This window comes from Malaclemys terrapin, chromosome 11, assembly GCF_027887155.1.
Source record: "Malaclemys terrapin pileata isolate rMalTer1 chromosome 11, rMalTer1.hap1, whole genome shotgun sequence".
NCBI lineage: Eukaryota > Metazoa > Chordata > Testudines > Emydidae > Malaclemys > Malaclemys terrapin.
In genome coordinates, this window is record NC_071515.1 from 6,364,246 (window position 1) to 6,379,244 (window position 14,999).

General features: G+C 38.0%; 1 protein-coding gene across 4 annotated transcripts in view; it reads right to left on the reverse strand.

The window, feature by feature from the left end:
- Positions 1-14,999, reverse strand: part of AGAP1 (ArfGAP with GTPase domain, ankyrin repeat and PH domain 1) — a 661,893-nt gene that overhangs the window by 583,968 nt on the left and 62,926 nt on the right. The gene's annotated exons all lie outside the window — the stretch shown is intronic.

Here is a 14,999-nt window from a genome sequence, read left to right on the forward strand (position 1 = left end):
CCATACCTCATAACACAAGGTGAACTGAATGACCTTGTCAGGGATTTGGAACTACCCAAGAGTAAGGCAGAGCTGTTGGGCTCCAGACTACAGCAGTGGAATCTCCTGGCAGGTGATAGTAAGGTTTCCATGTTCCGTGACCGTCAAAAAGATCTTGTCCCATTCTTCTTCATGGAAGGTGATCTTGTAGCCTGCAACAACATCGATGGTGTGATGGCAGCCCTCAACATCGTTCACGATCCAGATGAGTGGAGACTGTTCATTGATTCATCGAAGACGAGTCTTAAAGCTGTTTTACTGCATAATGGCAATGTTTTGCCATCGATTCCAGTTGGTCATGCAGTCCATATGAAGGAAACCTATGACAACATGAAACAACTTTTGAGGTGCATAAACTATGACCAACATCAGCGGCAGCTTTGTGGCGATTTGAAGGTTGTTGCTCTCTTGCTTGGTCTGCAGACTGGATACACAAAGTACTGCTGTTTTCTCTGCGAATGGGATAGTCGTGCAAGAAATTCCCACGACATCAAGAAAGATTGGCCACTCCGACAGTCATTGGAGCCTGGGAGGAAAAGTGTTCAGCATCCACCTCTTGTTGAATCAAGGAAGATTTTGTTACCACCCTTACACATCAAGCTGGGTCTGATGAAGAACTTTGTCAAGGCCATTGACAAAACACAAGCAGCTTTCAAGTACCTCCGTGAAAAATTTCCAAGATTAAGAGAAGCTAAGATAAAGGAAGGGGTCTTTGTTGGTCCTCAGATTCGTGAACTTCTTCGAGATGATGCATTTGACCATGCACTGCGTGGCAAGGAAAAAGACGGCATGGAAAGCCTTCCAGTTAGTGGCAATAAATTTTCTCGGAAACAAGGCAGACAACTACAGGTTGTTGGTGGAAAACCTCCTCAAGGCATACAAAAGCCTTGGTTGCAACATGTCACTAAAGATACATTTTTTTGCACTCTCATCTAGATTTTTTTTCCACCGAACTGCGGAGCAGTGAGCGACGAGCACGGCGAGCGATTTCACCAGGACATTGCAACAATGGAGAAACGCTATCAGGGCAAATGGAGCCCATCAATGCTTGCAGACTATTGCTGGACAGTGACAAGAGATGCTCCATTGAATGAATACAAGAGACAAGCCAAGAAGCGCCGAGTAGACACTGAATAGGACTAAACTATGTACATAATAGTTTTTTGCCTTTTGTTTCATACTCAATTTTATTTATATAACCCTTTTGCTGATTTTTAAAGTGTTACATAAACTGGACAGGTGAAATATTATCATGTAAAGCAACCATAAACACATGAAAAGACCTAGGTTTACAATTTATGATTAAAACTCTACTATCTACACAATATACATAGACATAAAATGTAAAAACTTAAATATCTTAGAAACAGTAGCCAGTTGTTTTAATTGTCCTATTTGAATTCAGCACATCAAAATACATAATAAATAGCACATTTTATCTCTGAAGCAGACGACTTCTCAAAAATTGTAGACCAGTGTTACACAAGCGATGCAGTTAGGAACAGTGCCAAGCAGAGGAGACATTTAGAGTCACCCCAAGGAGTAGAATCTAGCAGTCCACTTCACTTCTCCTGAACTGTGTTACCCTAATGGATTATGTGGGGGAGTTCTCTCAAAGGGGTTGTGTTGTTCTGGAATACAAATCTAAACACGGTCATACATCCACAGGTGGGGTGCTTTTTAAATAGACTTTGAACGGCAAGCAAAGAGAAAACACTAATAGTGAAACTGGCTGATCTGTAACATCTGAAGTAGCAATGATGCTTGGGGACCACTGAAAGCCAGGTGTCATGAAGAGCAGATGGGCTGAGATACAGCATAAACCACAAAGCATAACCATATGCTAATTTACTATTAATTACAGGAGCTTTTCAGGACTGCTACAGTACTACACACTAGGGAAGTCTGTACCAATTAAACACATTCACAAACTAATATTTTAGAGTAATTAACAATTTATATTAATAACTTCATATTTCTTTTTATTCATAATTATAACTCAATAATGTGACCTAGTAAACACTACGCTTAGACTACAGTTATGTGTGCTAATTTGACCTTTTTCCTACAGGATTTCAATCTGGTTGGAAAACCATAGATGGTTGAAAAATACATATTGAGGTTCTCCAGCACACACAGAGAGCCCAACCCTTATTGCACTGAAAGGATAGTGGAAGTTCCCTAACTAAAAGATGCTCCCAATTACAGTATCTCACATATATGAGCTTCAGAAATCTAATTAGTGGCTCCATTGAAACTGGAAGGTTTTGATTACAGGACTTTATAAGACTTGCATTAAAGGAAAACAACCTATGTTAGGCTAGTAAAGTCATGTTTCTTATCACTTCTCTCCTACATAATTCAGTAGGTGGTGAGTAAGCTGCAAATCAGGAGATGAAAATACAAGCCTGTTACACTACTACCAGAGCTACATAATACAAGCAAGCAGTTTCAGCTCAAGAACAACCAAATTTATCCTTTCAGAGAACCAACCTTGTTTGAAACTAGCAATACCCTCACACTATTTTAACTCTTGAACCAAATAACGCTAACAACAATCAAACACAATTTTTCAAAGCAGCCTCAACCTGATCACACGCACATACACTTTCCACACATTTATTTTTCAAGCACCAACACATGACCACACAGGTTTTAAAGTTTCTTCCCATTGAGGGTGTGTGCGCAAACATGATGTCATGTGTGTGCCCATAAAAGGAAGCCACCATCTGAAAATATCCTTAATCTATTGAGGCACTTTGAGTTTAAGTCATTGCTAGTGATCAGTTGTGCTACAAAAAAAATTAAATTTTCATCTACAATTGTTTCCCTTTATATCTCATCCTTAAAGAGACAAAGAGGAATGAAAGTGGGATAGAATGAACTGCTAAGGAATTTCCTTTCCCCATAACAACTAATGGGATTTGTGTGTTAACTAAGTATTTGTCGGTTTGAATAACCATAACAGCAAAGCCTATTTCATAGATCATCTGGAAGGAGCCAAGCGCTCGAGGCTTTGCCCCTGAGATCTCATTACGAGAACCAAGGGCCCCAGCTGACATGAATTATTTACTGCAATCCTGCGCTTATGATTATGCACATGCATTATACACTGAAGATGCATCTGTGCCCCAGTTTAAACAGCCATGTGGAATCAAAGCCCAGGAATTGAGTAAAAATAAATTTCATACCACAGCAAGGGTAATGTTAGTCAGCTAAATGCTCTAGAAATCACTAAAAGGAGGATAAACAGTGGGTTTGTACTGATATCAGCCTTTATTTCTGCTCTACTACACACATAAATCCTTCCAATAAAACTGAGAAAAGACAAGGTGAAAGCAAATGGTTAATAAAATAACCATTTCAAGTGTATTAATAGTCTCATTTGTAAAAATTCACTGACAATGCAATTTTATCCAATTCAAAGGCTGTCACGTTCATTACCACACGTACACAAATCACCAAATAAATGAATAAAATAAAATATTACATGGGCATGTGTCTGGACAATCACGCTGTCATCCCGACAAAATGTCCATGTGCATTATCATGCTTATCAGTTTCAGCCTTATCTTCCTTCTATTATACGACTAAAAAAAGGAAATTTAGATGTAAAAATAAACTGAATGCACAGTGACCCACTGACAAACCCTTCATTTTAAAAAGTCAAGTTCTGATGCTAAGTTATGGGAAATGTTGAAACCTTCATTTGAGCATTTAATGTCTCCTTAATCAGCATGCGCCCATAGAGGCACTACATTGAGGAATCCCACAGTAAAAATCTCATCTTCACACCTACCTCTGGAATTGCTAAGTAAAAGCTTAGCGCTTTTTTTCCATTTTAGTATTAAAGCCATGTCACCATATGACAACAGCTATTCAAAATCTCTATTATACAGTAAGAGCCAGGAGAGAGAGTGAGCTCACTATATTCATGCTGAATGCTGTTTCAGCATACTAAGTACATACATTCTGTAAACAGATTCTGAATCATGGTTGCCATGTGAGTAAATAAAGAGAATAATTCCTGACATTTTATAAGGCCTGTACAAGGACACTCCAGCACATTCTTTGGATATCAATTCACAACAATTTTCAAAATGCACCTAGTATGTTATTTCTATGTCCCCAAGTTCAGACCCATCACTTCCAGCATTAATAATGAGTGATAACCACCTATTGGTTTTACTGATAAATGAGAACAAACAGACTTGTCTATTCACAGTGCTTCCAGGATGTCATCTTGTTTCTAGGCCAATAATATTTTAGCCTCAGAGTAATCTTTGACCTACTCTGCCCATGGTTCATCGCTTCTGGGGAAGAAAGAAATATTTAAGCTTGAGGCCTTATCAAGCCCCATTTCTTCTCTTTCCCTCAACTTTACTCTTTGTGGGATGACTGTATTGCTTGTTATATGATGCTGAACTAAGTTTGAGACAAGTCATTTATCTGGAGTTCAGATGAAGTATAAAAAGCAGCTTTATAGCCTTCCTCACACTTCACCAGTGTTGCCTCATTCTTACGCACTATGTTTAGGACCAAGAGGATCGTTTTGACTCCATGCCTTACCAAATAAAAGCACTATGAAAAGAAACTTTATCCTTATCTGAAGCAGGTGGACCAGCAGCAGCATGTGTGTTTGTGGCATCAGTTTTAATCTGGAACTTCTCTTCCTCTACAAGTTAGTTGGAAATATTTAACACCACAATACCCCAGGGACCAATTAAGTAGACAAGGGATAGAGATCCAAGCTATAGGGATGGGTAACTTTTCCTTTCCTTGCTAAATGGAATAAACTACAGTAGACATCTTAGGTGGAATTTTCAAGAGCAAGTTAAGCATCCAACTCCTCTGGAGTTCCAAAAGGAGCTGACTAACTCCCTTAGGCACTTCTGAAAAGCCCATCCCTAGGCTCTAAGTAGAAGAAACAGCTATTTAAAGTTAGTTCCTGTCAGAATTAGGCACAGTAGTGTAAGACAGGCATATGAAAGCAGTCTTTAGCTCCCACATCTGTGCTATTTTAATGTCTAGGTTACACAGATCTCACAGTTATGCGAGTAACTTATACACAAAATAGTGAGTACATGCATGTATACAGTAAATAAAGACAGCATGTCTGGGCAGCAAACACAACAATTTAATGTTTTAGTAGAAATACAATACACAGTAAATGTACACAGTAGTATGCCACTAAGTTCTACCACAAAATACATTTCCAAGGGTTTTTAGTGGATTTGAAACTATGCCACTTATAACTCACTGTTCCCTAAAACAGACTTCTCCCCAAAATCTGGCTTCCTCCAGATGCTACACCTCACCATTAATTCCCTCACACAGGATTCGCTCCTCTGAGGTACCTATGAATCCTCTACTCAATGCACACTGCATATTTTAGGACCTCTTTCCCCATGAGACTCTGGAACTAGTCCTTTTGTCCTATTACAGAGAATCAGGTGTGGCCTCTTGCAACCCCTTTCCCTCCAAAGAAGAATAGCAAAAAAGGGAATAGCCTTCATTTATTTAGATAGTAGCTATAGCCTCATACATCTTACCCTACTACTTCTACTTGAAAGATCTCAGAATAGACAGACAAGAAGATTTGCAGAGTATATCACCACCAGCAGCTTTTGCATCTCTCCTGATTAAGCTACGATTGTAAGAAGGCTGGTTTTAGTCTACTTTTAGTCACTCTGAAGAATGCCAATCTAAAGCTCCAAGTTCATTTATGAACAGCATTAACTCATACTCTGCTTTGTGATAGAGATGCTAATGAAAGTTCTGGCTAACAGTTTTCCTTCAACAGAAAAAAATTATGCTCTAATATTGGCTAATATTAAGGCGTGCTATTCTATCCACAAGCAGCCACAACTTCTGCAAGTTGAGTAATTTTGTAGACTAAGGAAAAATGCAACACAACCACAATGATTTAAAAAATAAAAAACTTACTTTATGTAAAGCGATCTTTTTCTTAGCAAAACTAAAAGTATGAGAAGCTGAAATAGCCAAGTAACAGAACATTATGGATTGTTCTGATTACATCATACTGGTCCCCTAAAACTCCACCCAGTAGGGATTTAGAACCTGGCTATCCTCCTAGCCCCAGTCAAGTTCTATAAATAACTTACAATGCTATACCACAAACTGACGAGAAAAGTACTCAAATCATATATTTAGAAACATAATGCCAATGATTAAAGTATCAACTTTCATCTGTACTAACTTTATGAATACCCTAAACAATAGGGTGAACTGAACTCAAAAAAGTGTCCACAGCAGTCAAGTGCTGTACAAACTTTTTTGCTGTTTTTAATTTTCAGAGTTTAAAGTTAATAGAAGACATAAAAACTTTAACTCTCCTTTGCCTGTCTGCTTATTTGCTCAACCAGAACAGAGTCCATCAAATTTCAGAACTACTTAAAAACATCACTTTCTCCCAGAAACCACACCTCCTGTCACTTAAATAAAGGAATCCTATAAAAGGAGACTAGGAGGGACATCAAAATATCATCTAGTCCAGCTTCCTGCTCTAAGGCAGGACAAACTATACCTAGACCATCTCTGACGGGTATTTGCCTATGCTGTTCTTAAAAACCTCCAATGAGAGGGATTCTACAATATCCCTCAGAAACCCATTCCAGTACTTTACTATCCTTATAGTTAGAAAGCTTTTTGTAGTATGTAACCAGTATCTCCCTTGCTACAGATGTGGGCCACGTCTACACGACAATCTTAAGTCGACTTATGTTAGGTCGACTTACAGCCACCAAAGTAATTACTGGGTGGTAGCCCAGAAACCCGGCTGGGTAGCCAGGCTTTCTTGTCAATTTTACAGCTTCAGCTGAGCCATGAAATTGACGAGACAGTGGACAGACAACCTAATAGATACTATGTTGCTACTGTGTGACCCCAACTATACCAACATAAGCCCTATGCCTCTCCTAGAGGTGGAGTTATGATGTCGGTGAAGTAGGGCACTTACATCGCAGGGACAAGGCTGTAATGAGTACACTGACATAATGAGGTCGACATCAGTTGCCTTACATCGACCTAACTGCAAAGTGTAGACCAGGCCTAAGCCAATTACGAGTTGAGCTCCTGCCTCTAGAGGAGTATATTCAGACAGAGTGGGAGCGATAGAAAACGCATGCATCGCCTGAGCTAAGATAGTGAGTGGTTATTTATAATTTAAAGTAGAAGATGAAACAAGAGAAAGAGGGAAGATACATGGTTTTGGCATTGCGGTGTTCCCAGATTGCATCTATTTCCAATTCCATGCCTATGGCTCTTAAATAGTTTTGGGATTCAAAACCTTCCAGTGCATTCTGCTTCTTCTCTTGGCTTTTCTTTCTCCTTGCTTTTCCTAATGCAATTTTAATCCACTGTAGCGATGGTACACCTGCCTGAAGTGCTCAGCCAAAGCTTTGTTGTAATGGGGGGGGGAGGGGGCAAAACATCCTCCAGCTCCTCTGAAATGAAATATGACTACCACTAACTCCTGAAAATACAGCAGTAGAAACCAATTACATTTAATTTTATGTGAGAGCAAGGTACAAGTTGTGTTGCATCAGATACAAAGAAAGGGGGCCCCTATTTTGGGAAGTCCAGTTCCGACAGTCACACCTACACACATACATAAAATAGAAAGGTATAATTAAAACTATGATTTATAGACCAACACTTGACATTAAAATCATCCGGTAGTTTCTTAGGAAGCACCCAGAGAAAAAGCAATTATGGGAGGGATGGGTTAGGTGAAGTAGTAGAAACAAAACTAATAATTAAGTCTGGCATGCAGAAAACTTAATAAAAGCTGCTGGGTGGATTATTCTGTTTTTCAACTGTTTTCTTAGCGTTCTTGGTCATTCAATTTAATTTTAGTTGCAGTCATGTTCAGTTTTTCACTTTCTCCCTGTTCTTGATTTCCCTTTAACATTATTTTACCCCCCTCTGATAAGTCACTCTTTCCCTTGGTTTCTCAGATTCTATTGCTTCATTCCCTTCTTTAGTCCTCTTGACTTCCACACTTCAAAGGTGTATATTTATCTATTCTTCACTGCTCAAGAGGGAACAGTGAAAAGCAACTTCAAGGTTTCCCAGGGCTTTGTTGAATCACTGCATATGCTTTATAGGGTGCAGCAATTCCCAGTACAAGATACAATACAGTAAATAAGAACGGTAAGGCAAACACTCCAAAGACTGCTTATGCCAAGTATTCTACAGAAAAAACATTCCCTGAATTACTATCATAAGAACATAAGAAAGGCCGTACCGGGTCAGACCAAAGGTCCATCTAGCCCAGTATCCTGTCTACCGACAGTGGCCAATGCCAGGTGCCCCAGAGGGAGTGAACCTAACAGGCAATGATCAAGTGATCTCTCTCCTGCCATCCATCTCCACCCTCTGACAAACAGAGGCTAGGGACACCATTCCTTACCCGTCCTGGCTAATAGCCATTAATGGACTTAACCACCATGAATTTATCCAGTTCTCTTTTAAACTCTGTTATAGTCCTAGCCTTCACAACCTCCTCAGGTAAGGAGTTCCACAAGTTGACTGTGCGCTGCGTGAAGAAGAACTTCCTTTTATTTGTTTTAAACCTGCTGCCCATTAATTTCATTTGATGACCCCTAGTTCTTGTATTATGAGAATAAGTAAATAACTTTTCCTTATCCACTTTCTCCATATCACTCATGATTTTATATACCTCTATCAAACCTTTGTGACTAACATCTCCGAGGCAAGTTTGGGAAACATGAGCCATTCCTGTAAATTTAATGTAGCTGCTTTTGAGAATTATCAGAAGCCAGCTTTAAAAATATATATTTTAACTGCAATGAAAAATACACTGGCTGTATCAACTTAATATGAATGCATTAAACCTGTAAAAATAAATACAATAATTAAGCAGTTTGTTTTATTCCTAATCCACCTCAAAACCACTGTTTTTGTTTACTGTGGTAAATATTGTCTTGTTACACATGAATGTCAAATCAAGAATATGTTTTTTGAAAAGTTCTGCTCTAGGAATTATTTTGGAGCACTTCTCTGGGCAGCATTATACAGGAGATCAAACTAGATGATCACAATGGCCCCTTCTAGTGTTGGAATCTATAAAACAAATAACTATGGACAATACTCCAGTTGAGGCCTAATCAGCATGGAGTAGAGTGGAAGAATTACTTCTCATGTTTTGCTTACAATACTCCTGCTAATACATCCCAGAATTATGTTTACTTTTTTTGCAACAGTGTTACACGGTTGACACATATTTAGCTTGTGGTCCACTATGACCCCCAGATCGCTTTCCACAGTACTCCTTCCTAGGCAGTCATTTCCCATTTTGTATGTGTGCAACTGATTACTCCATTTAGGAAGTAACACCTTGTATTTGTCCTTATTGAATTTCATCCTATTTACTTCAGACCATTTCTCCAGTTTGTTAAGATCATTTTGAATTTAATCCTATCCTCCAAAGCACTTGCACCCTTGCCAGCTTGATATCGTCCACAGACTTTATAAGTGTATTCTCTATGCCATTATCTTAATCACTGATGAAGATATTGAACAGAACTAGACCCAGAACTGATCCCTGCAGGACCTTTTGCCCTTCCAGCATGACTGTGAACTACTGATTACTCCCTGGGAATAGTTTTCCAACCAGTTTTGCACCCACCTTATAGTAGCTCCATCTACGCTGCATTTCCCTAGTTTATTTATGAGAAGGTCATGCGAGATAGAAAAAAAAAACTTTACTAAAGTCAAGCTATACCACATCTATTGCTTCCCTGCAATCCACAAGGCCAGTTACCCTGTCAAAAGAGGATATTAGGTTGATTTCACATCTATTCACCATGTTGCCTGTTACTTATCACCTTATTATATCTTTTAAGTGCTTACAAACTGATTGTTTGTTTATTTGCTCCATTATCTTTCAGGGTACCAAAATTAAGCTGACTGTTCTGTAATCCCGTGAGCTGTCCTTATTCCCCTTTTTACAGATAGGAACTCGTTACCACAAAATAATGAATCCCATGAGGCAAAGGTCTTAGTAGAATTTTTTAAAATGTTATGCTTAGAGATTATGAAAACTCAATTACATAACGTAGAGTAGGAAATTTAGAAGGGTAAGCAAACAATTAACTGATAAGAATTAGAAAGAAACTTTCCTTGGGGACACAACGTAACTGCACCTTCCTTAGGAGCATCTAGTACTGGTATTGTCAGACACGAGATACTGATAAGAAGGATCTCTGGCTAGATGTGGTATATTAATTCCTATGTTAAGTCAACATTTCCATTCGTCTATTATTTAAATCTTGACATTTGTTCCTGTAGCCTGCAGCTAACTTCACTGAATGAAGTCTGAAAACCAGACAATGAAATATTAGCCAAAATAGTAAGTAAAGGGCATACCTAGGAAAAAACTCTGCTATAGATGAGCAAATCAAGTGTTATCTATCATTCTAAAGTCATCTCTAAAAATAACTTCAACATGGCCTTAAAAAGATGAAGAGTAATTTTTTTCTTGTGAGAGGTTTCAGGAAAAACAACCCGGTGCAAATCTACTGAGTAGTTTGCTCAAGTAAAATGTTTTATCAGTAAAAGTTATGTTTTCATTCATCTGTAATTTCAATGAAACTTATATGGAGGGAATATAAACCATGAATTTACAATTCAATGTTGTATCATCATTTGTTTTATTTTACCACATGCGAACTGGCCATTTTAGACTTGCTTACACATCTCACTACCTCCACCTACTGTTAACAGTTGTAAAATTCTGTTTAAACAAAACTTCATATTTTATTCTTTGTTATATTTTAAAATCTAAATCTTAAAACAGCAGTGTTTATGTACGTACAAAAGCTTCTATATCATAAGATATATGTATACATTCAAAGCTACCATCTTTGAACAAACTTGATAAAACCAACAAGACAAGTGGAAAAAAAACGAATTGCATTAATCCAACTACATATCCAAAAGGAAAAGCAGAGCAAGTGTGATCCAAATATTGAACACTTAGTATTTACCATTTTCTAAACCATTTAAATTAGTCAGTCCCATAGTTTGCTGCAAGTTCACATTTGCTGACTGCCTGACATTACAAAATGCAGAAGCACTATAGAAGTTACAGCAATTTGATCAGTAAATCTGTCCATTTTGAACAGTAGTTTAATTCAGCATGAAACAAAAACTACCCCATCAGTGCACTAGCAATCTGACCACCTTATTTACTCATTGGTCACAGATCAGATTGTAAAACACATCTCAAGTTAAACAGTACAATAGCAAACAAACTTTTCAGTACATCAGAACTCCCACATAAGTTTCAATAGTTAAAACGTAGATTACAATTTTAGCACTAGGAATATTCCATATCAAACATACAAGTACAGATACTTTTAATATGTTTCTTATACCTTGACTAGGCAAATGCACACATTCACATTTAAAACCCTTCATTATTTTAACTTCAGAAACAGGGCTTAATAGCATTTACCTTTTTAAAAGACAATGCCTAAAATTACAAGGCATGGTTATATGTTCTGGATTTAGGAAACATTTTTAGAAGGCAATTCCTAAATTCAGTGTAGTCTATCTTTACTCTTGCACTTCATTCCCTAACATTATTACCTTTACCACTTTACTATTACCATGAACTCCGTGAAGCAAATTCCCAGTCTTCTACCAGGGAGCCATTGTGATTGTTTCTTCTGCTCTCAGGTGCAGCGTACACACAAGCACATTCTAGGACGGCAGACCAGTTTTTTCCATCTACTGTTTTAGTTCTTACAGAATTATGTTTCTACGATATTCCCTTTTCCCCCACAAGGCAGAAGATATTGGCACAGGTTTTTTTTTTCCTAAACCAGTTATAGCACATATCCGCCAGAAAGAGCAGTTTCATCATCTCTGATCACCTGTGATTAAGGCAAGTTTGTCCTTTTGGGAGCCAACTTTATGATCAAAATGATTTTTTCCCTATTATATATCTGACTATTTTAATAATATTGTTCCAAAAGGAATGCAACCTAAGGCAAAATTATGTGCTATATATTTCTCTTTGCTTACACTTCCTCCATCATGGATTTGATTTTGTCAGTTTCATTCGAAGTTGGAGAGGAGCAATAGTATTGCTGGAAACCATACATGAAATACTGCTTGCAACATACTCTGATTTATCTGGTCATTGTTCAGGTTCAATTTCTATTATTAAGTTTTCAAAATATTTTTTCTTGTTTCCTTTAAAAAACCCACCAGTTCTCATGTAACTATCCATGAACTGAATAACATGAGCTACATTCTAGTTTTAGTGGTGTCAAAATTATTTTCTTATTTTGTAGGTTTGCCCCTACTTTGAATGTAGTTGTGAAAAAGATGGCAGATCTTTTATTTCGCCAGAACAAATACCCATTTTAAAACAAATTATGCTTGAGGTTTTTTGCTTATTGATTCCAGTTACCTCAAGAAAGAATTACCCATTCTAGCTACCAGGTAATTAATGACTACATTTACAAACTTAATCCCTTATTCCTAATGCCGTCGACAAAGAAATGGGACTTATGTTCTTTAAAATCAGCCCAAGGGAGTAGCTAGGCATTCAATGCACCTTAGCATTAAGAGTTGAGTGTATCAAGCTGTAGTGTATTTACAATGAAAATTGGTACTATTTAGATTCTGAAATCCTTATAGAAGGGCTTGGGATATTATCCTATTTCAGGGGTTCTCAAACTTCATTGCACCACGACTCCCTTCTGCCAACAAAAATTACTATACGACCCCAGGAAGGGGGACCAAAGCCTGAGCCCTGTGAGCCCCGCCACCGAGGGTGGTGGGGGGGAAAAGGGGGCCTGTAGGCGAGGGCTTCAGCCCCAGGCACTAGCATGGTGGGGCTTGGGCTTCGGCCTTGGGCCCCAGCAAGTCTAACACCAGCCCTGGCAACCCCATTAAAATGGAGTCATGAACCACTTTGGTGTCCCGACCCACACAGTTTGAGAACTGCTGTCCTATTTTATCTGAACCCAAAGAAGGGAGCATTGGTGGGATGTTAAAGAAATGCTTCTTGCTTGGCTCATCTCCAGAACTGTTTTTACAACTCTTGCTCCTAAGGGCTGTAGAGTAACATGAGTTGGCACTTGTATACACAAGACATATGTGAAGAGCAGAAACACTAGCTGAGTCAGCTAGTTGAGTAAGCATTGCATTTTAAGACAAAAACATCTTTCTGAAATGCTGATTTTTCTACTTATTTTTCCTTTGAAGGCCAACCTCAAGCTGCAATGGTTTCCCAACAGTGCAAACAGGGCTGAAATAATTACATCTTAAGTATGTATTGTATTATTTCTGCATTAGTTTTATAAATTCTGGAACGTTGCAAACCTTCCCTGTTGTGGGTGCAATACAATCTGTTCACTTAAATTAGTACGCTATAACACCTTACATTATGGAAAGAATCAAGCATAATTAAGGTATACTCTTTTCACCATCTACTTAGTGTTTCACAATTCAGAAAATGAAAGCATTGCTCATTTTACGTCTATTTAAACAGTAGTACTCTACAGTATTGGGCTAATGCATGAGAACTAGAAAATTCATGTTGCAAATATTGTAGGGAAATATAAGGCAGTTTGCAAGCACTTTTTGTATTTTCAAAGTTACGGTCTAATAGAATTTGGTGTTTGTTCTATTTGCCATATTTATAACCAATAATTTAAATTTTAGTTATGAATTATTGCTTCTGACAGCATCTTTTTTAAATCAAGTACTTTCACTCTTCCTTCCTGCTTTTCCGTCTGTATTATGTGAGAATAGATAGATATGGCTTTAAGTTCTAAACACCTAAATGTTATTTACACAGTAGATATTAATCTTTACCTTTATTCCACTGAACTAAGCACACAAATATATCAATAACCAGAAGGGGGCAGCATTTTAAAGACTATGTGAAAACTGCTTACAGAGTTGTCAAAGAGAAATAAAATGCCTACATTGAATAAAGAAATGGACACACTACTCCAATTTCTTACTTGAAATACTTGTTTTTAAATTTGCTATTGAGAGCTGTTCCATTTACTCTTATTTATTTTCAGTATGTAGACGAAATGTTCCCATTTCATTTTCTAAAGTTTACAGCAGCATAATAATCTTGTTCAATTCACACCAGTGATTTACGGCAAGCACATAAAAAGAATAGGGAAAGTCAATCACAGACGAAATGAAGATTTCACTTTCACATCACAGAAACTGCAACATACTCTTGATGGGTTTCAGAGTGGTAGTCGTGTTAGTCTGTATCAGCAAAAACAACGAGGAGTCCTTGTGGCACCTTAGAGACTAACACACAGTCTCTACGCAAAAGAATAATTGGACACAAATCTGACATCAGGAATCATAACATTCAAGAACCAGTAGGAGAACACTTCAATCTCTCTGGTCACTCAATAACAGACCTCAAAGTGGCAATTCTTCAACAAAAAAACTTGAAAAACAGACTCCAACGTGAAACTGCAGAACTGGAATTAATTTGCAAACTGGACACCATCAGATTAGGCCTGAATAAAGACTGGGAGTGGTTGTGTCATTACAAAAACCTAAACCTATTTCCCCCAATACTGATTTCCCCCTACTGTTACTCACATCTTCTTGTCAACCGACTGAAATGGACCACTCATTACCACTTCAAAAGTTATTTTTCCTCCCTTGGTATCCTGCTGTTTAGTGAATTGTCTTGTTAGACTGACCTCACACTTGGTAAGGCAACTCCCATCCTTTCATGTATTTATACCTGCTCCTGTATTTTCCACTTCGCGCATCTGATGAAGTGGGTTCTAGCCCACAAAAGTTTATGCCCAAATAAATTTGTTAGTCTCTAAGGTGTCACAAGGACTCCTCGTTGTTTATACTCCTGATGCTTAGTTACAGATGAATACTACACTGAGGGCACAAGCACTAGTCTA